The following is a 20,288-nucleotide window of genomic DNA, read 5'->3' as shown; positions in this document are numbered from 1 at the left end:
AGGTTGGTGGCCTTCCCGGAGCCCCCAAACCCACAGCACACTGGAAGCCATCCAGGGATCTGGGCTACAAGAGTTGAAGAATATCCCTGGTAGACATAGCCTTGTTCTTTGTGGGTTTCATTGGTGGAGGGAAGACACTCAGGTCCTTCTTCTTTCTCGGGCAGTGGGGTCTGTTGGTGGGGAGGAGCTGAACTCTGAATGGTGGGTAGGATGATTTCAGGCAGGTGAAATAAACTATGCAGAGGTAAGAAGATAAGAACAAATGTGTGTGTGTTTGGGGGGAGGCATGCATGCAGAGGGCTGGGGGTAGGGTTGGTGGGTGGGACATTGGCAGTGAAGACCCTTGCTGAGGTAGTCTATACAGTCACCTGGAGTTATAAGACCTAATAATAAAAGAGAAAGAGAGAAAGAAAGATGGCTGGAAAGTTCTAGAACAGTTAAAACTTGGACCTGTGTCTCTGGCCCTGGTAGGTCATCGGGCCTCTGTTCTCCCTGCAGGTCCCCACTCTGAAGCAGCTGGGCACTCAGAAGGCCACACCACCCCCAAGGAGCAGGCCCAGCCAGGAGAAGGTAAGGGATGGCGTGGAGCCCTCCAGAGCCTGCAGAGTGAGCACCATCTGCAGCGCGTTGGACCTGGAGCCTCCAAGGCAGGACTGCGTCACCGGGGAGACTCAAGAGGAATTGATACTTCGGCCCCCAGTGACATGTACACGGTGTAATGACAGGTAATGAACCTGAGGTTCATCAATCCTTTCTGAATGATGTGGCAGGTAGGAGAATATATCAGCCTGGAGTAGACATACAATGTCAACTCTTGGGAAGATAACTATGCAAACAGAGCAGAGTAAGGCCTGATAAGATGATAGATGGATGCTTTATAGTTATTAGTTTCTGCTCCAAGCGCTTGCTGGAGTTAGCACCAGAAGATTTAGCATCAGGCAGTTTCACTTACTATACCTTGTAGGAAGGCCTGATGCCATTATGGATGTATCACCTCCTGTTTTAAGACCTCAGAGTAACAAATCAAGGAGTCATTATTTCCCATAGCTCCTTTGGGAAGCAGCAGGGTATGGATTCTGGTGGGGAAACAGAGGCAGCAAGACAGGCAGGAGCTCTTTCCTGTATCAGTGATACCTGAGGGACAGACCTGGGTTGGATCAGATTTCTTGAATGACGTGAGGTGATGGGTTGGTATTTCTTGTTAAAAAGGAAGTAGAGACTTTGTGGCTTCCTTCAGCACTCCAAAGATGCCAGGGCAAGTAGCAGATGATCAAGGCTGGCTAGGAGAGGTCATGAGTAGGGGTCTAGAGAGCTCAGGAAAGGGCTGACCGACACTCTGGGTCTAGCAAGTAATTGGAGGAGGTCAGCCATAGCAGAAAACATTGAGAAGGTCCTCAGAGCCTAGAGGGCAAAGCCCTGAGGCTAGAAGGAGCAGGATCCAGTGGGATGGAGACCCCAAAGATGAGTTCTGATCTGATGGAGGGCCTGTTCCCATTGGTCATTTGGTGGAGAACCTGTTCCCACTGGCCATTTGGCCACTGTATCATACCGGGTATTACTCTGGCCATTTCCACCATGGGTGAACAACAGGCTAGGGTGGGAGCAAAAATAGCTTGGGGCCTTGGGAAACTGACCAGGGCAGGGGGAGAAGGCCAGTGGCCTGGGGCAGGAGGCCCAAGGGGGTGGGGCAAATTCCATTCCTGTGCAGGCCAGTGTCAGGGTCCATGAGGCTAGCCAAAGGGTGGGGAGGGGCAGAGTATTAGGACTTCTGGGTGGCCTTGTTCTAAATCAGGCAGAAAGAATAAGATGAAGAAGGAATCCAGAAAACAACCCAATTCTAGGAAATGGATCGGCTTCAGGCACCAGGCAAGCCCGGGACTTGACTTCTGTCTATATGAACAAATGGAAGGGGAATTGAGCTTTGGGGGGGGTCCCAGCAAGGATAGTCAGGGGTCTGGCTAGGCCCGGGGGTACTTTGCTAGGGAGCTGTCATCTTCATAATTTCCTGGGGCTAGCTGTGTCCCCAGGCACCCTAGACCCTAGGGTACTGGCCCTGAGCTATGCTCAGACCCCCGTCTCTCAGTGGAAGAGATGGTCTGTGCATTTTCAGCTTGGCTGGGGACCTGGGCAGGGCTAAATCTGCAGGGCCTTGTGATGGGAAGTGATGGGGGCAGAAGGAGGCAGAAAAAGCCCAGCCCTGCAGGTAGGTGTGTGTGTGTGTTAAGTTGCTTTGGTTGTGTCCAACCGTTTGTGACCCTATGGACTGTATGCAGCCCGACAGGCTCCTCTGTCCATGGGATTCTCCAGGGAAGAATACTGGAGTGGGTAGCCATGCCCTCCTTTAGGGGATCTTCAGGTGGATGGGTGAGGAGTTCTCAGGTGTACAGCCTTAAGAAGGTAAGGGGCAAAATACATTCTGATTAAGTCAAGAAAGAACAGCAGATTGAATCTATCAGAAGGTTCTTAACCTAGTTTCCCAGTATTTACCAAGTACCTGTTTTGCACTCTGCACCATGCTAGTGCCAGACAAACAAAGATGCATGAGGTGTGTCTGCTCCCAGGGGAGGGAATAAAGCGCAGAAGGGAAAGCATGGGACTAGAGACAGATCCCGGATTCTGGGAGCCTTGGGCTCCTGTTTTCAAAATGGGGACAAGACTTCCTCACTCATAGGCTGGTTGGGAGAATTAAATAAAACGAGACATGCACAGCACTTAGCACTGTAGCTGGCACCATAATAAGTGATCAATCATTCAGTTTGCTTCCATTGTTCTGCTCTTGGAGGAGCTCACGGTCTGCAGGCAGGAGGGAGTAAAGAAGCCTGGGAGAAACGCATCAGAATTCCCAGGGCTTCCAACTGGGAAGCGAACTGGTTTGAAGCCGGACACAACCGAGCGACTTAACACGCTTGAGGCCTGGGCTTTGAAAACCTGGTTCTCAGCATTCCTCTGCCATGGAAAATGTGGTTTAAGGTGGATCCAAACACTCAGAAATGGTGACTGTGTGCGAGTGCTTTGGCAGTGGCTGGGCCCGGAGATGCTTTCTGGGCACTGAGTAGGGTACAGGGTGGAAGGGGTGCATCCAGGAATTTACGGAAACGTTGAGAAGAGAGGACGTTCTCAGAATACTTGGAGAGTCTTGCCTTCTCGGCTTCCAGCGCTGCCCTCGGGAGTGGGGCAGGGTGAGATGGGTACAGAAACCGAGGCAAGACTTGGGACCTGGAGAGGGACTGCCCAGAGAGACCGAGCATGAGCCACACACACGGTTGTAAACTTGAAGCAAGTGAAATTAATTGTAATAATGTCTCCTTGAACTCAATGTGTTCAAAGTATTATCATTGCAACATGGAGTGAATATAAAGATTAGTAACAAGATAGTTCATGTTCTTCTTTCTGAAGATAGTCTTTGAGGTCCAGAGTGCATTTGGTACTTCCAGTGTATCTCGGTTTGGGCCAGCCACATTGCAAGTGTTCAATAGCACCTGTGGCTTGTGGCTACTGTATTGGTCAACCCATGTCTAGAATTCAGAGCATCTTGTTCAGGGGCACCAGAGGCCAGGTGTATCCTGAGCTAAACAGCAGGATCTACTATTCTGTCCTCTTCTCATGATACCTCTGACATGAATTCTTAGGGAAACTGGCTTGAAGAATCAGAGATGTCTTGAATTACTTGTGCTGGATGGGAACATATGTCCTGGCCTGGCCGTGGACCTACCTAGCTAGCCTCGGGACACCACCACTTCCAGGTCCGGGGCCGAGCCCCGGCAGTTCCCAAAGCTCTCTGAGCTTCAGAATCTGCGTTGGGAGTGGCACTGAGAAAGTCTGTTTTACTGGGTAACTGTGATGACTAAAGAAAATGATGATTACTCGGTGACATTTCAGGCCAAGAAATAAGCTTTTTATTTTGAGGACTGATGCTGAAGCTGAAACTCTAATCCTTTGGCCACGTGATGCAAAGAACTGACTCATTGGAAAAGACCCTCATGCTGGGAAAGATTGAAGGCGGGAGGAGAAGGGGACGATGGCATCATCGACTCGATAGACATGAGTTTGAGTAAACTCTGGGAGTTGATGATGGACAGGGAGGTCTGGCGTGCTGCGGTCCATGGGGTTGCAAAGAGTCGGACACGACTGAGTGACTGAACTGAACTGAAATTAAATGAAAACCAAGTGGTGTTCTCCCTATGGGCTAAGTTTGGCAAAAGTTTCCTAGTAGGATTTTCTATAGTTCTGTCCCTAACCTTTCTGTTGTATAAGGGCCGTGCGTTTTCACAGGGCAGGACAAAGGGGCAGGGACGAGCCTGCACCTTTGCCCAGGGTGGCGTGGCGGCCGCCTGTGGCCCTCCTTGTCCAGAGCCGTGTGGTCGGTCACCTGGAGGGGGCAGGCCCTGCAGGCAGCTTGCAGCCCTATGTCAGCTCTGTCGTAGGGAATTCTGGGGTCCCCAGACTTCTAGCTTTAGAGTGTGGACATTTCTGTGGTGCTGTGTTTCAGCAGGCTGAGGGTTGCTGGCCACCCCAGGACCCATTACCTAAGCCATCCCAAGTGTCTTGGAAGCTGACCCAGGCACCCTACTCCAAAATCTGCCTGTCCTTCTTCCCGTCTCTCCCGTCTCCCAGTCTCTGCCTTTGAAACAAAGATCCGTCCCTACCGCACCTGCCTCCTTTCTTTCCATGGCCGTAAAAATACAGGTTATTCTCCTTTAGGGCCAGAGAGCCAGGGTCATAGATATGGCTGCTCTTTCAGGGCTTGGAGGGGTATTTTCCTTTATTACTCTGTGAATGACATCTACTCCAGGCACTGATTTCCAGCAGCAGCTGAAAACAGTCATTTCTCTGTATGTGAGTTCACACAGCACCCTGGCACAGGTCACTGGCATAGGGCTAGCACTCCACAAAACCAAATTCCCCTAAACCCAGCCTCGTCTGAACACTGGGTTAAATAATTCCTGCCTTTGGGGTTTTTCTGAGACACAAATGAGATAGTATGTGTGAAAGTCCTTTGTAAAGTTATAAAATGTTATTGAGACTCTTAATTCCCTCCTTGGGGTGTTTTCTTGTTTGAGAGGTGGGTGGGTTCTAACCGCGCCCTCCCGCTCAGCATCATGAGGGAGGCTGGGTCAGCATCACGCACTGTCCTCCCGCCCGCAGGCCCAAAGCAGTGCTCCCCGCCTGCTCCTCCCCACAGCACAGGCCCTTGTGAACCAACCTGTGGTCTCCTGTGTGTCAGGGGCAGGTTTCCCTGGCGTCTTTATTTGCCTTCAGCCTAGTGTGTGGGGTCTTTAACTCGTCTCCTCAAGTGTGGAATCTATCCCCAGTTATTAGGAATGTTCACCTTCTGTCCTTCCTGGGCCTGAGGGGAGAGAGACCTGGAACCAAGGAAGTTCTGTAGGGTCCTTTTTACCTACCTGGCTTGGGTTTGGTGAGGATTCTGTGATGGGGAAGGAGGTTTGAAGAGGGTGTCTGTCGGCAGGTCTGCTGTCCTCAGGGCTGGTATGGAGGGAGCAGGACCAGGAGGTGTAGGTTGGTGATGCAAAGAGTAACCGGGTGTCAGCCGTGCGGGAATCAGGGCAAAGTCTACAGATGAGTGGGAATTCTCCAGCCCTGATGACTGAAGCAGCATTTTCAAGGTTGGGTCAACATCTGATAGTCTGTGGTTGCGTCAGTGGTCCTTGGATGCTCACCGCAGTCATCTGTGGGTCCCCTGCTGCATCCTCACTAGACATGCGCTTCCTCCCCCAGGGGCAGCTGGCTTCTGCTTCCTGCTTCTCTCCTGGGGCCTGAGCTCTCCCCGCTGTCAGGAATCCTGAAGGAGTCTCCAAAGCAGTGTCACGGTGACTTAGCATCTGTTTTAAAAGGTAATCAAGGACAGCAAGGACGGGGTGTCATAAAATCTAGCACCTGGAGATAGAGAAATAGTCTAGATTCTTTCTAAGTTTGCTCGTGACCCTCTGCACACCTCTCAACTTCTCCAGGCCTTAATGCTCCTATCTGTTAAATGGGCATGAGAAAGTGCGCTGCAATGATTTAATGTTGTTGCCAAAAAAGGAAGAGGCACTGTGACTCTTAATCACCAAAGATTTGAGAATATTATGGCAACCTCCCCTTTTCCTCACCAAGCCTAGCAGTGTGTAATTCTCTTCAAAATTAGTCTCTTTATTGCTTCCTGGGGGCCCATTGGGAACGGCTTCTGATACATCACCTTAAAACATTGCAGCCCGGAGAGGCAGAAAGCCACGTTGTCCTTGACTGACAACCTTCATATGAGTACTTTAACAATTTTAATTTTTCATGATTCCTCTGATAAAAATAGTGCCTGACTAAAAACAAATACATTTGTATTTTCCATCTCCTTAATTAGTTTCTAATTTGGGGGTTCTTATTAGCTTAAAATCATCTCACTGAAATGGTCCTTGGATGATAAAAAATGTGAAAACCACAATCAATTCTAGAGAGATCTTGCTATTTAATTATGCTGATTGGAGCACTAGAGACCCCTGGCAAAACGAACCTCTCAGAATAAGCTTGATTTGTGTAATTTGGTTTTTAAAATTTTTGGATGCATATTTATCAAGTTCAACTATGTGTTCTTGTTCTCCTTGAGACTCTGACTCATCTTCTAAGGGATGGGCGGAGGAATCCATGGGCTGTGGAGACCCGGGGACTCCAGCTAAGTCCGTGGAGTTGCTGCTAGGGCCTGGCCTGAAGGGAACTCCAGCTTGTCTGGTCATTTAAAAGTGTCTTTTCTTTGGGAAAAAAAAAGGGGGGGGGTCAAAGGTCACCCAGAAATAGCCTAGGGAAGGATAAGCTGATAAGCGTTTTGGAGTTTGATGGTAGAGAGAATCCCCCATGAAATCTTGGGTTAGAGATTATCTAGAACCAAATTCTAGAATGTGATATGACTTTGCAGCTTCTGGGAGGACCAACTTGCTCAAAAAAGCGTTCTCCAGCATCCAAACCCATGGATCAATGTTAGCTTTGCTAAAAGTAGGCAACCAGCTGCTACGTAATGGAAGGGACACAGAGCACCCAGCACATTTCCCACCGTCAAACCACTCCTGCCTGTGACTCGAATGACCAGCTTATGCAGGAACTGGAGGGATTTGGGAGAGCCCGGCACAGGGAGGGCGTCCCCAGATCCAGACCGAGAGGGCTCCTTAGGACAATGCCCCAACTTCTCCAAGAAGAGGTCAAGGGGAAGTAAAAGGGAGGCATGAGGGGATTGTTACAGATTTAAAGTCGTTTAATAGACATACTGATGGAGCACACTGTGTGGATTGAGTTTGAATCCTGACCAAGTCCACCTTGATTCTGAGAGAATCAGTGTTCTCCCAATAGGAGGTTATTCTAGTCTCTCAAACAGGAGATTAGAGACAGGCTGGGAGTTAGAGATCCAGGAATTACTGTTATTGTGGCAGTGTTACGTACTGAAGGATTTACAGATGATGTCTGGGATTGTCTCTAAAACATTTTAGATTTAAAAGAATGAAGCAAAAACAGATTGTTGAATATTGTTGAAGCTGGTTTGGTGGTTGGTGATGGGTACATGGGGATTTATTGTGCTTTTCTATTTTCTGTGTATTTGAAATGTTCAATAATAAAAAGTAAAATAATAATTAATGTCCTTATTGACTGGCTGAACCCTGAAATTTCACCATTAGAGCTTTATTCATCTAATTGAAGCCTTTCTTTCTCTATAATGTATAGCTTCTCCTATAACATGATTTATATCCTTTAGAAAAATAACAGTGGTTAATAGAATATTTCCCCAGTTTGGGATTTTGTAGGTATCCCATGCAAAAGGGTTCCAGGTAAGGTAAATTTGGAGAAGGTAGTATTGAACAAAGCCAAACAGGTTTCTTCAGACCCTTGATTATACTGTGAAAGTGTTAGTCTCTCTTTGTGATTCCATGGACGGTAGCCTGCCAGGTGCCACTGGAGTGTACAGACATTCCCTTCTGCAGGGGGTCTTCCTGACCTGGGGACTGAACCCAGGTCTTCTGCACTGCAGCCAGATTCTTTACCAACTGAGCCACCAAGGAAGCCCTGACTGTACTGTGAATGTATGTTAATACATACTGTGTGTCTTGAGTGGGGGTAGGCTATAGCAATGCTGTGTTCCCTTAAATAATACATCACGTGCTTCAGAGCAGATAGCAACTTTCAGCTCCTCTAATGAAAATCAGGAAGGTCAGAAACCTGGGTTTGAGAACTGTTTCTCTTTACTAGCTGGTGATTGGTCAATCACTCAAACTTTCTGAGCCTCAATTTTCTTACCTAATAAAATGAGCTTCATATCACCTGCCATTTATGTTCCAAAAGTATGAAAAGGCTTCATGTAGAATAAAGCCCAACACCAAAGGTTAAAATGTATGATTATTGTTTGGTGCCATTTTCTGAAACTTGATCCACAAATGTTTGTTTGGAGGCTCATGGCTCTGTGTACAGGTGTGGTCTAATATCACCTAAAAGTATAGACTATCCTGGGTGTCATGTGCCTCCAAAGGTAGAGAAAATTTAAAAACAAGTTCTCTGCCCTTTGGGAGCTCACGATGAAACTGGGGGAGGGGGAGTGACAGTGCTGAGATACACAGTGACAGGGCAAAGTCATCTAGCCTAGGGAGAGATGAAAGGTTCAGGTTTGGAGGAAAGGGGGCATCACTCTTGGCTGATGTAGTCTTTGAAGGCCACCTGGAGGAGGTGGCACTTGACCTGAGTCTGAAGCCTGGCAATGTTCGGATGGGCCATCCCTTTGTTGTTTGTGGATCTTTCCGTTGGAATACTTTCCTGTCTTCCGCCTCCACGTGTCTACAGGCTTCAGCTGAGCAGTCTTATCTGACTTGGGGGCCCAAGTCTTCCGTGTCCGGACATGGGGTCATGCTCCCCCTGTCCGGCCTTCCACCCACTCCCATTCTCTTCTCCTCTCCATCTCCACCCCTTTTTTCTGTCTTCCCAGCAGAGCTTAGAGCAGCCGGGATTACTCATCCTGTCCACGCTCACTCACTCCTGCCCTATTTTTTCAGTAAAAAAAAAAAAAGAAAAATCAACTATGGAAACAAAGCAATAAATTATGATTCAGAGATACCCTAGCTTCTTGTGGAAACGTTTATTATCATCAGCAAATCATTCCTTAGGGCACAGAGAGACGACGGCCTGAGTGGAATCATGCAAAAGGTGGGCAGCAATTGCTCCAGTAAAGTTGAAGGATTTGAGGCACCCCGGGAGCCAGTCCAGTTTCTTGGGTGCAGAGATCTGGGAGGGGTGGCTCTGACTCCTCCCGGCGGGTATGCATGGCGTTACTTGGGATGGATAGCCATCAAAGACGCTTGTTAGCCAAGAGCCCACACTGTCCTTTCACTTGCACAGCAGAAATGAATGAAAAGGTCCTAGAAAGGGATGGGGCTGTGCTGGATGCTTCAGCACGAGGGGGCCCAGCTCTGTGCCACTCGAGGGTTCAGAGACAGCCTGGCCTTGTCCTCCAGAGTCCTGCGTGGACAGAGCTCAGGCCACTGCCGGCACATTTGAAGGCTCAGAAAGCTATAGTTAGTATTGGTATTTGGGGAAGGACCTCCTCAGTGCCTGGCATGAAATCGGCCCCACTGTGGATCTTCCCTGCAACCGTACACCTCAGCTGCAGGCCTGCAGCGCTGGGTTCTGGCTCTGCCGCTTGGATCAGGGGACCTAGCCTCCCTGAGCCTCAGTGTCCTCAAGGGTAGGATGGGGCGACCACGCCTCCCTCCCTCCCAGGATGGTTGGGAGGATGAAATGAAATGACCCAGAGAGAGCGCTTGGCCTCCCCCTCTTCTACACTGAGCAGTAATAAGACACAGGACAAGTTGCCCCAGGCCCCAGTTTCCTCATCTATTAACTGGAAATAGTTAGATTGCCTGTGCTGACGACATCATTTCACTCCGAAGATAGTTTAATGGGTGATGAATGTAAAAACAGTGCAAGAAATATAAAGAGTCAAACATTTAGAAAAATGTGTTCATGTGTATTCACACATGCAAACCCACACGTACAAAGTGTCCCTTTTCAAAGGACAAAAATCTCAGAGTGGCCAAGTGTGACCACAGGTCGTCTGGGGTGGGCGGGAGGTGAGACGTAGCACACGACTCCAGACTGGTTTGTCTTGTGCTTTTTGGCCGTTCCACTTTACCAGAGGCCGTTGGTCCAATTTTCTGGACACTGCTGCCCCCAGCAGAGCGGGCTGTGGGAGAAGTGTGTGGGACCAAGCTTGGCAGGCCTGGCGTCCAGCTCAGCTTTGGAAGTGCCCTGTGGGACCCTGAGCAAGTCATGGAATTGCTTCCTCAGACACAAAGCAAAGATTAAAAACTGCCAGCCACATGACATCAAGAGGCTCCAAAGGGATGATTGAGTTAAAGCCTTTCTAAGTTGTGAAGCAGTGATGACCAAAGAAGAGGCCACCTTCCTTATGCCTGTCTGCCGGCCTTCCTAGCCCAGTGCACCATAGATTCAATAACGCTTGTTAATTGATTACTAGGCATCTTGCCATTGCAGCTGCTTTGGGGAGGCAGTGGCAATTATTTTTGTGTTAGAGAAATACTCCTTGAAGAAGCTTCCCCTGACCCTGACCTTCTGCTGCTTTTCTGGGTCAGAGGGAATATCTTCTCCCTGCTCTGGTGGATAACAGTCAGGTGGCCGTTGGGGCTGAGACCAGCCTTCCATTTACCCACTTATTCTAACTCACTTTGTAACTCAGCACTCACTCTGGGCATTGATTTACAGCTAATGGTTCCTCTTTAAATGAATACTTGCCTGGAATCTTTCATGAGTCGATGGAGGTGTTATTGACCTGGCAGCCAGGTAATGAGTCCTGGAGTGCCAAGTATTTTTTTTTTGCCAATATTACCCCTGTTTCCCCCTACCAGTCACATAAAGAACCCTCCACAAATACACACTAATTTTATTTTCAGACTGCAAGGCATAAAGAATGTAGGGCTGAGTCAGGAGATAGGAGCTCTCAGCGGAGCTTTGCTGTTAACTCACTGTGTGATGTCGAGGACGTCCCTTGACCTCTCTGGGCCTCAGTTTCCCATCTGTGGGATGGTGCAGGGCTGGGAGGGGAGTTCTTCCACTCAATCTCTGACTAGATCCACCAGACCAGCGATGTATGCAGTGAATGGAGAGATCTAGGTTTGGACTGTTGTTGTTCAGTTGCCACGTAGTGTTTTGACTCTTCACGACCCCATGGACTGCAGCATGCCAGGCTTCTCTGTTCTTCACTATTTCCTGGAGTTTCCTCAAATTCATGTCCATTGAGTTGGTGATGCTATATAACCATCTCATCCGCTGCTGCCCTCTTCTCCTCCTGCCCTCAATCTTTCCCAACATCAGGGTCTTTTCCAATGAGCTGGCTCTTCGCATTAGGTGGCCAAAGTATTGGAGCTTCAGCATCAGTCCTTCCAATGAATATTCAGGGTTGATTTCCTTTAGGATTGACTAATTTGATCTCCTTGCTGTTTGGATTACAAAAATAATAATTGCTTTGTATAAGAAAATGGGGCTTCCCTGGTGGCTCAGAGGTTAAAGTGTCTGCCTGCAGTGTGGGAGACCTGGGTTTGATCCCTGGGTTGGGAAGATCCCCTGGAGAAGGAAATGGAAACCCACTCCAGTATTCTTGCCTGGGAAATCCATGGACAGAGGAGCCTGGTGGCCTACAGTCCATGGGGTTGCAAAGAGTAGGACATGACTGAGTGATTACACTATAAGAGAATGAAACTTGAGTAAGTGAGGGAAATTGTGAGATACCCCCACCCCACCCCAGAGATCATCACTATCAACAGTTCAGAGAAGTTTCACATCCATATCACTGTCTGTATTTATATTGTTGCCATGGATTTGGAAAAATAGATTCATATTACAGAAAGATGGGATCAAGCTATATATTATGTTCTGCAGCTTGTGTTTTTACTTAATATAATCTTTTAAAAACTGCCCATACACATCACTCTAGTTTTTTATACTATTGTCTAATATAATATGGATATAATTTATTAATAGGCTAAAATTAATTTCACTTCCTTGGTGGACGTCTTGGTGGTTGGCAGTACATTTTAATGGGTGTGATGGCTGGCTGCCCCCTCCTACTCTGGGAAGGGTTAGAGAGGAGCCTGGGAGGGGAAGGGCTCGCTTACACAGCCTAAGCCACCATCCTTAACTGAGGGTGCTATTCTCTCATCTCTGCAGAATTCTTCTCCAACAAATACTGTGGCTGAGCAGGGCCAGGGCACAGGCATCCACCCCAGAGTGGGGGGAACCAGGGCCATGCTGGGGACACAGCGAGGAAGGCCTGGAGGGCTTCAATTCTAATTCTAGTTGAATTAGAATATTTGAATAGGTGAAGCATTTTCTACAGTTCAGAAATCAAACTGACTGACGCCCACAGGTATGCACCAAGATTGCATGCTCCCCCTGTCGCCCTCTATAGGCCATTTATATAACTTCTAGGTTTATTTTTTGTGTTTTCCTTATGCTAAAATGGAGAAATTTCAGTAGATTCTTGGCTTACCACTTTACCATACAAAAGATAGCCTACTGTATATTCTGCACCTTGCTCTTTTTTATTTCCTTAAATGTAGTTGAAATTTCTCCATATTAGTACACAGAGCAAATGCTTCATTTCTTAAAATAGCTGTGTAGTATTCCACAGGATACATGGACAGTTTTTTTTGAACCAGCCCCCTATAGAGGGGCACTTGGATCATTTCCAGTTTTCTTTTTGCTGTTAAAGACAATTCTGCAATCTGATGTCAGTCTGAACTATTTTATTGCATGTATTTGTTTTAAATTGCAAACCGCCCCGAATCTTTTCTAGACATAGGTAAAGTATGCATTGTTTATAAACAGATAAGCCAATAAGACTTTGTTCCCTGAGTCCTGTGCCATTGCTCTGTCTTTCAAGCAACTGTCCCCCAGCCCCCTAGCATCCCCTAGTCCCCAAAACATCCGCCAAGATGCAGTGTCCTTTGCCTGCCGACTTGGACAGTTAGAAATAATCTTTGCTCTCATTTCCTCTGGTGGTTTCAATGAAGACTCAACCTAGGGCCCGAGAGACTGGGAATCTCTAGAAAGGTTTCTTAAGGTCCTTAGTGCAGTGGAAGAGGCATCCTGACAGGTTAGATGGTATGGATTAAGGTCCTGGATCAGCCATTGATGGACCGAGTACAAGTGGATGGATTCTGTACAAGTCCCCTCCCTCACGCACAGCAAAGGGCCCAAATTCCATGCCTTTCCTCACATGTTGTGGTTCTAGGAGCAGCCTAATGGCATTAAGTACAGTTTTAAAATCCTCAGGTCCTGGATAGCAGTCAAGTGTCACTTTCTCCTCGAGGGGCCTTGTATGGGTGATTCATCACCATCCTCAGTGGCTAGAGCAGTTTCTTTAACGTGACATCAAAGCTTAGATGACGATGGCTTGTACATGATAATAAAATGATGCCCACCTGCAGATTCCCGTTACTCAGAAGTACATTCACTGGGCTACAGGTTTGTGAAGACCTTTCACTGCTAGTGCATGAAAAAGGGATATTTCACACACGGTTCACATTAGTACTGTGATCTAGCTTCCGAGTGAGTAAGAATCAGTGCAACAGCCACCTGCCACCTGAGAGCCCATGTCTATTATATTACAAGCTGCCGTGGCCCCACCTTTCACTGCGATCTTATCTGATCTGATAAGGTAATAGTAATAATAGCTTACATTTTCATTATATGGACTCTTCCCCCCAGGGCTTGGCCACCTGCAGTGTCTTTTCTGTGGTCTGTTCCCGTCTGGGGTGAGTCCTAGGTGGGTGGGGGCCTCACACTGAGCCTTGTCCCAGGAAGGAGGTTCTGGGCATCATTTTTCAGTGACTCAGTTGGCAGCTTAATCAGTCACTCAGTCCAGTGTTGCTGTGTTTCAGTTCAGTTCAGTTCAGTCGCTCAGTCGTGTCCGACTCTTTGCGACCCCATGAATCGCAGCACACCAGGCCTCCCTGTCCATCACCAACTCCCGGAGTTTACTCAAACTCATGTCCATTGAATCAGTGATGCCATCCAACCATCTCATCCTCTGTCGTCCCCTTCTCCTCCTGCCCCCAATCCCTCCCAGCATCAGAGTCTTTTCCAATGAGTCAACTCTTCGCATGAGGTGGCCAAAGTGTTGGAGTTTCAGCTTCAGCATCTGTCCTTCCAGTGAATACCCAGGACTGATCTCCTTTAGGATGGACTGGTTGGATCTCCTTGCAGCCCAAAGGACTCTCAAGAGTCTTGTCCAACACCACAGTTCAAAAGCATCAATTTTTCGGCTCTCAGCTTTCTTTATAGTCCAACTCTCACATCCATACGTGACCACTAGAAAAACCATAGCCTTGACTAGATGGACCTTTGTTGGCAAAGTAATGTTTCTGCTTTGTAATATGCTATCTAGGTTGGTTGTAACTTTCCTTCTAGGGTGCCCACACGGACCTCCTGACCTGGGCCCCACGCCCTGGGTTCCTGCCTCCTATAAAGAGCATCACGGTCCTCCACACCTCCTGCTTCAGCCCTCCCTGTGCCCCTGTGACCTCCATGGTCAGTTCTGGAGTCTGCCAATCCCTCCATTCCCATCACCCTCCCCGGACTCGCCCAGAAATCCAACTGGTCCTTCTGCATTTTCTGTCGCCAACCCCGTCCCCACCCTGATCTGTACACAGTGCACTGAGGATATGCTCATCTGACCTGACAGCACCCTGCTTAGACCCCCTAAGGGCCTCTCGCTGCTTCTAGGATAAGGGTTGTTGTTCAGTCTCTAAGTCGTGTCCAACTCTTTGCAACTCCGCGGAGTGCAGCTCGCCAGGCTTCCCTGTCCTGCATCATCTCCCAGAGCTTGCTCAAACTCATGTCCCTTGTATCGGTGATGCCATCCAACCATCTCAACCTCTGTCCTGCCCCTTCTCCTCCTGCCTGCAGTCTTTCCCAGCATCAAGGTCTTTTCCAAAGATTTGGCTCTTTGCATCAGGAGGCGCTTCAGTCTCAGCGTCAGTCCTTCCAATGAATATTCAGGGTTGATTTCCTTTAGGATGAACTGGTTGGAGCTCCTTGCAGTCCAAGGGACTCTCAAGCATCTTCTCCAGCACCACAGTTTGAAAACATCAATTTCAGATTCTTAGCAGGGCCCACAGCGCTCACTCATCTGCTTTCTCCTCCCACGCGCCCCCCTGCCCCGCCTCTTCTCTTGGTTTCCAGGACAAGCCATGTTCTTTTCTGCTTCACGTGGCACACACCTGCTTTCTGGGCACTGGCGTCCCTCCCCTTCATGGTTTTACCCCTTGCACACCCATCAGAGAGCAGCTAGGCTGTCCCTTTGCTGACCCTCTGGGCTGGGTCAGCCCCTCCTTAACTGTTATCAAGGTTGTAAGTAAATGCCCAACAGGCTTTTAAAATCTGCCTCCTCCCTGGAGGATAAACACCACAGTGCACAGATATAGAAGGAGTGGAATGATTGAGGGAAGGTGTGAGCAAGCTGTGTCCTGGAGGGCAGGGACAGGGGATGCAGTGAATACAGGATGTCCAGTGGTTGTTATCTTTATTGAGACAACATCCAAAGAATGATACAGTCATGGACCTGCAGGGGACTTTAGAGGTGGTCTCAGGTCAAAGTCCCTCTTCGAGGGAGGGTGTACAGACTGTGGAGAAGACCACGGGCTCTGGAGTCAAGCTGCCTTCCTTCTTGCTCTTCAGCAAGTTGCTTAACTACTCTGAGCCTCAACTTTGTCATCAGTAAATTAGGGATAATACCTTTTCCAGAAGAACATTGTGAGGATTAAGTGAAAATTAAATGAGAAAACCTGTGCAAAGTGCTTAGCACAGTGCCAGTCCTGGGCACATATTGTCCATTATTATTATTACAGAAGAGGACATCGAAGCCCAGAGAGGTTGGGTTAGAGGTCTCCTGACAAGGTCACCCCGCTTGGTTTTCTGGACTGGCCACTGGACTGAGCTGTCAGAAGCACGGGCCCAGTCCTTGCCCTCCGGAGGTTCTTGGTCAGATTGCCAATGACACAGTGGTCCTCAATGGAGCCGTTTTGACAGTAAGGTCTGCAGACATTTTTTGTTGTCACAGATATGGGGAGGGTAGGTCCCCCTGGCATTTAGTGGGTAAAGAATGGGGATGCTGCTACACATCCTATGGTGCATCCTCCTCCGCAACAAAGAAACCCAAAATGTCAGTGGTGTGGAGTTTGAAGAATCCTAGGACAGCCTTTAGAGGAGGGCCCCAGGGTGGTAAGTCCATCAGAAACTGACCTGATGAAAGGCACCCTCTCTAGAAAGAGCAGGAGATAACTTTAAGCCTGTATTCAGGGAAGAAAGCTCCCTTGTTTGGGGCTGAGCAGGGATGGAAGGCTGCAGATGGAACTTAGAGGCAGGTAAGGGTCAAAAGAACTACCTGGGGACTTCTCTGGTGGTTCAGTGGTTAAGAATCTACCTTGTAATGCAGGGGACGTGGGTTCGATTCCTGGTCGGGAAACTAAGATCCCCCCATCTTAGCCTGTGGGACGCAGCTACTGAGCACACGCACTAGGGAGCCGGTGTGCGGCAGCTGGAGAATCACTGTGCCGCAAGGGAAGATTCTGCCTGATGCAACGAAGACCTCGTGTCCCGCAGCTAAGACCTGATGTAGCAAAATAAAGAACGAAAGCAAGAAATGCAATTGACTTTAAAATAAAAGAGAGAGACGTGCTGCTTGGAACAAAGAGAAAATATAACAGGGACAGTCTGATCTTATGTGTAAGGGGTTCTGGCTGTTTCTCTGAGTGGCGTCTTTGCCTGAACCCTACAGACACTGATACCCGCCTTCCCCTGTTTGTTTTCCAAAGGGCCTTTGGCTTTTGTGAGGTTTCCAGCTCTTGTGCAGAGATGTGGCTCCCGCTGGGGCAGATTTGAGCCCAGACTTTGCAGGGCTCCCCATCTGCCAGCGGCTCTGCGAGCAGGCTGCCGATTCCGGCTGCCCTTGGGAGGTGTGAGGACTCAGGGTAAGTGTAAATCATACTCCATCCAGTTTCCCCACCCCCAGCCCAGCACTATTTTCACCTAGGAAAAGTCTAATAAAAATGCATTCCAAGTCCTAGTCCTAAAGGAGGAAGGATGGGGAGGAGCAGGGGAGGGAAGCCAGTCCAGCACAACCTTGATTAAATGAATCTGAGCTGCAGGGCTTTTCTGGCCTTAGCAGCAGCCCCAGGGCCCCTGGAAGCGGGTAGTCCTGGGTGTGCTCTCCATGCTCCAGGCGTGTGGGGCAGCCTGGATCCCAGCCTACCCTGAGAGGTAGGGGAGTGCTGTCTGCTCATCTTGGGGTTGATCAGGCTGCAGAGGGGCCTCACCTCAGTGGAGGATGCACCAGCTGGGGATTTGCATAGGAGAGCAGGGGGCAGGAAAGGGGTTCATGAGCATGAAGCACTGTAGGGATCAGGGCAGGAAACCAGACCAGTCCTCTCGAGCAGTGACTTGCAACCCTGGCTGCAGGTTTGAATCACCTGGAAGCTCTGGCTACCCCTTGGACGGGTGACAGCAGTCTCTGGGGGTGGGACTCAGGTGATTTCAATGGGAGCCATGGATTCAAAGCTTCCCTGGGCTCTGACACTGGCCACATTGAGACTCAAAATGAGGGCCCATGGAAACCCTGGTTGGGTTGCAGGGGAAGGCCTCATCATGGGGGGAAAATCGTGGGACCGACACTCTGGGTGGAGAACCAGAGTCACCTGGCTAGCCACACAGATGACCAAGATTTCCAGCTGCAAGAGGGTTTGGGAAAGAGTGTGATGACCCAGAGGAGGTGGCTGCCCAGAGCCAGGGTCTGAGGAGCAGGGCCTCTGCAGGGCAGCGGGATGCTATGTAACCAACCGTAGAGTTGATCGTAGATGTTGCATCGTGGATATTTGGATATGTATCTGGTCTTTGCTGCCGGCCTTGGAGGTCCCAGGAGAGCAGAGGCTGGGTCATCACTGTGTCACGATTTGGTCACTTCTCACCTGCTCCCCTGTGACCTCTCAGGCCCCAGCATCCTCATCTCTGACATGGATGATCACAGTTGCTTCCTGATTAGGGTCCTAGCCTCTGTCCCCAGCAGTCTAGCCAGAGGGATCCTTTGAAATGTGTCAGTGGGCTCCTTCTTGTCTCAGAAACTTCCAGTGTCTCCCCACGTCACTCAAGGTCCAAGTCCTCAGAGTGAGCTGCAGGGCCCCCATTTCCCCTCCTGACCCCTCCAGCCACTGGCCTCCTCCCCGTCCTGGGCCCTCTCGCCTCAAGGCCTTTGCCTGAGATGTCCCCTTGGCCTGGAGTTCAGCCCCCAGACATCTGCAGGCCCCCCTCCTCCCCCTTCTTCAGGCCTTTGCTTGAATGTCGCTTGCTTTGTGAAGCCTTCCTGGACCACCTGCTTCCTGTCTCCTGGATTTTCATTTCTCTCCATACCTCTTCTATGCTGACACTATATATTTTGTTTAATGTCTATTTCCCTACACTAGAATGTGATGTCTGATAGGGCGGAGATTTTATCATTATTATTATTACATTTGCTGGTGCAAACCCAGACCTGGAATAGTATTTAGCCAGCCATGGATGCCCAATATATTTATTTTCTTCCTTATGGAACACTGATGCTTAAACCTGGTTTAATCACAATCTTTGGCTGATAACATTCCCTCTGTTAGTCCAGGCATGGTCTGATTTTATTTAATTATGTAGTTATTTAGGTTTTTTTTTTAGTTTATGTAATAAGCATCCAAGAACTCATCACTCAAAGCAAAGCAAGGATTTGACAAATCTACATCGAGACTTAAGATCCTGCCTCAGGCCTTCCCACACGAGGTCATCACCTTCCTTAATCTTTATCATTCTGCTTTTCTTTTTACTAATTCCATTGCATCTAATCTATGTGTATTCCTAATAAATATATTTTACTGTAGTTATTTTTAGCCTATTCAAAACTTATTATGTTGTATATAATCTTCAAAGTCCTTCTCACTTAATATTATATTGTTAAGATCCACTTACATTGTTGCATGTGCTGTGGTTTATTCCTTTTGACAACAAAAAGTATTGATGGAATGAATATTTGGCTTTGTCTCTCCATGGGGCTTCCCTGGTGGCTCAGATGGTAAATGACCTGCCTGCAGTGCAGGAGACCTGGGTTCTATTCCTGGGTCAGGAAGATCCCATGGAGAAGGGAATGGCAACCCACTCTAGTATTCTTGCCTGGGAAGTCCCATGGACAGAGGAGCCTGGTGGGCTACAGTCCATGGGGTCACAAGAAGTTGAGTACGACTGAGTGACTAAACTACACACACACACACACACACACACACACACACACAATAGTGCCAGGTTCCTAATAACACTAACATTTCTGGAGTGTGTACAAGGCACTCTGCTAAGTGCTTTATTAACCCCACTAAACAGATGGAAAACTGAGCAACTGGCCTGAGGTCACACTCAAATGGCTCAAGGGGTGGAGGCAGGATTTGAACTTGTATTGTGTGCCTCTAGAGGCCTCACTGCTGCCCCTACACCAGGTCATCTCTCAGTAAACAAGGGGGTGAGCTCACACTTATCACTGCTGCCAGCCCTTTAGGAACCCCACTTAATGACTCACTTACAAATCGACATTCCACACACACACACACACACGCACGCAAGCATTCTGGAATTGCTCACAAATGCTTGTTAATTGACAGGCAGTTTTTAAGAGGAGAAAGAGACTTCTGATGCTTACCAAGATTCGTCTGTCTGTTTCTGCCTCTTTCAATCCATCTCTTCTGTATTAAAGGAAAGCACCACTGGCCCTTGTGCTTGCAGGACCTGGGGGAGGGATGCTCAGGACCTATTAACAGGCTGAGCCCTTGGGCTGGGGTCCCAGGGGAGGAGAGCAGGTGGGGGCTGTGCCCTTGGTCCGTGGGGGGAGGCACCTGCTCAGGGCAGAGTTTATCTCTTCCCACACCAGGACCCTGGGGGACTGCAGGCGCCTCCCTCAGCTGGGCATGCAATGACCTGAATGGGCAAGGGCTGGCTGACCCTGTCAGGGGTTTCCAGCCATCCACTCCTCTTCCTGGCACTAGGAGCACCCACTCAGGGGTAAGATCTTTTCACATTAGGAGCAAATGGAGGGCTAGGCATAGGATTGAGCCAACAATAGAGGCCGTTCCCAGAACGACTGCCCCTGCCCTGGGGTACACACAGCAGGGTCAAGGTCAGGTAGATGAATGGACATTGTGCCAGCTTCCGTCCTGTGCCCAGTGTTGGGCTCAAGTGAGCCAGGTTTG

The 20,288-nt window shown here is 48.9% G+C and overlaps 1 protein-coding gene across 2 annotated transcripts in view; it reads left to right on the top strand.

Moving 5' to 3' along the window:
- The first annotated feature begins 603 nt into the window (after nucleotides 1-603).
- The window catches only part of ZBTB7C (zinc finger and BTB domain containing 7C), a 299,100-nt gene continuing 279,415 nt past the window's right edge, over nucleotides 604-20,288 (top strand). For both annotated transcript variants that reach the window (XM_043444424.1, XM_043444420.1), the window contains exon 1: nucleotides 604-725. The gene's annotated coding sequence lies outside the window, so the exon portion shown is untranslated. The remainder of the gene's footprint in view (nucleotides 726-20,288) is intronic.

This window comes from Cervus canadensis, chromosome 23 (genome assembly GCF_019320065.1).
Source record: "Cervus canadensis isolate Bull #8, Minnesota chromosome 23, ASM1932006v1, whole genome shotgun sequence".
Lineage (NCBI taxonomy): Eukaryota > Metazoa > Chordata > Mammalia > Artiodactyla > Cervidae > Cervus > Cervus canadensis.
Note: the sequence above shows the minus strand (reverse complement) of the source record. Positions and strands in the feature narration are given on the sequence as shown.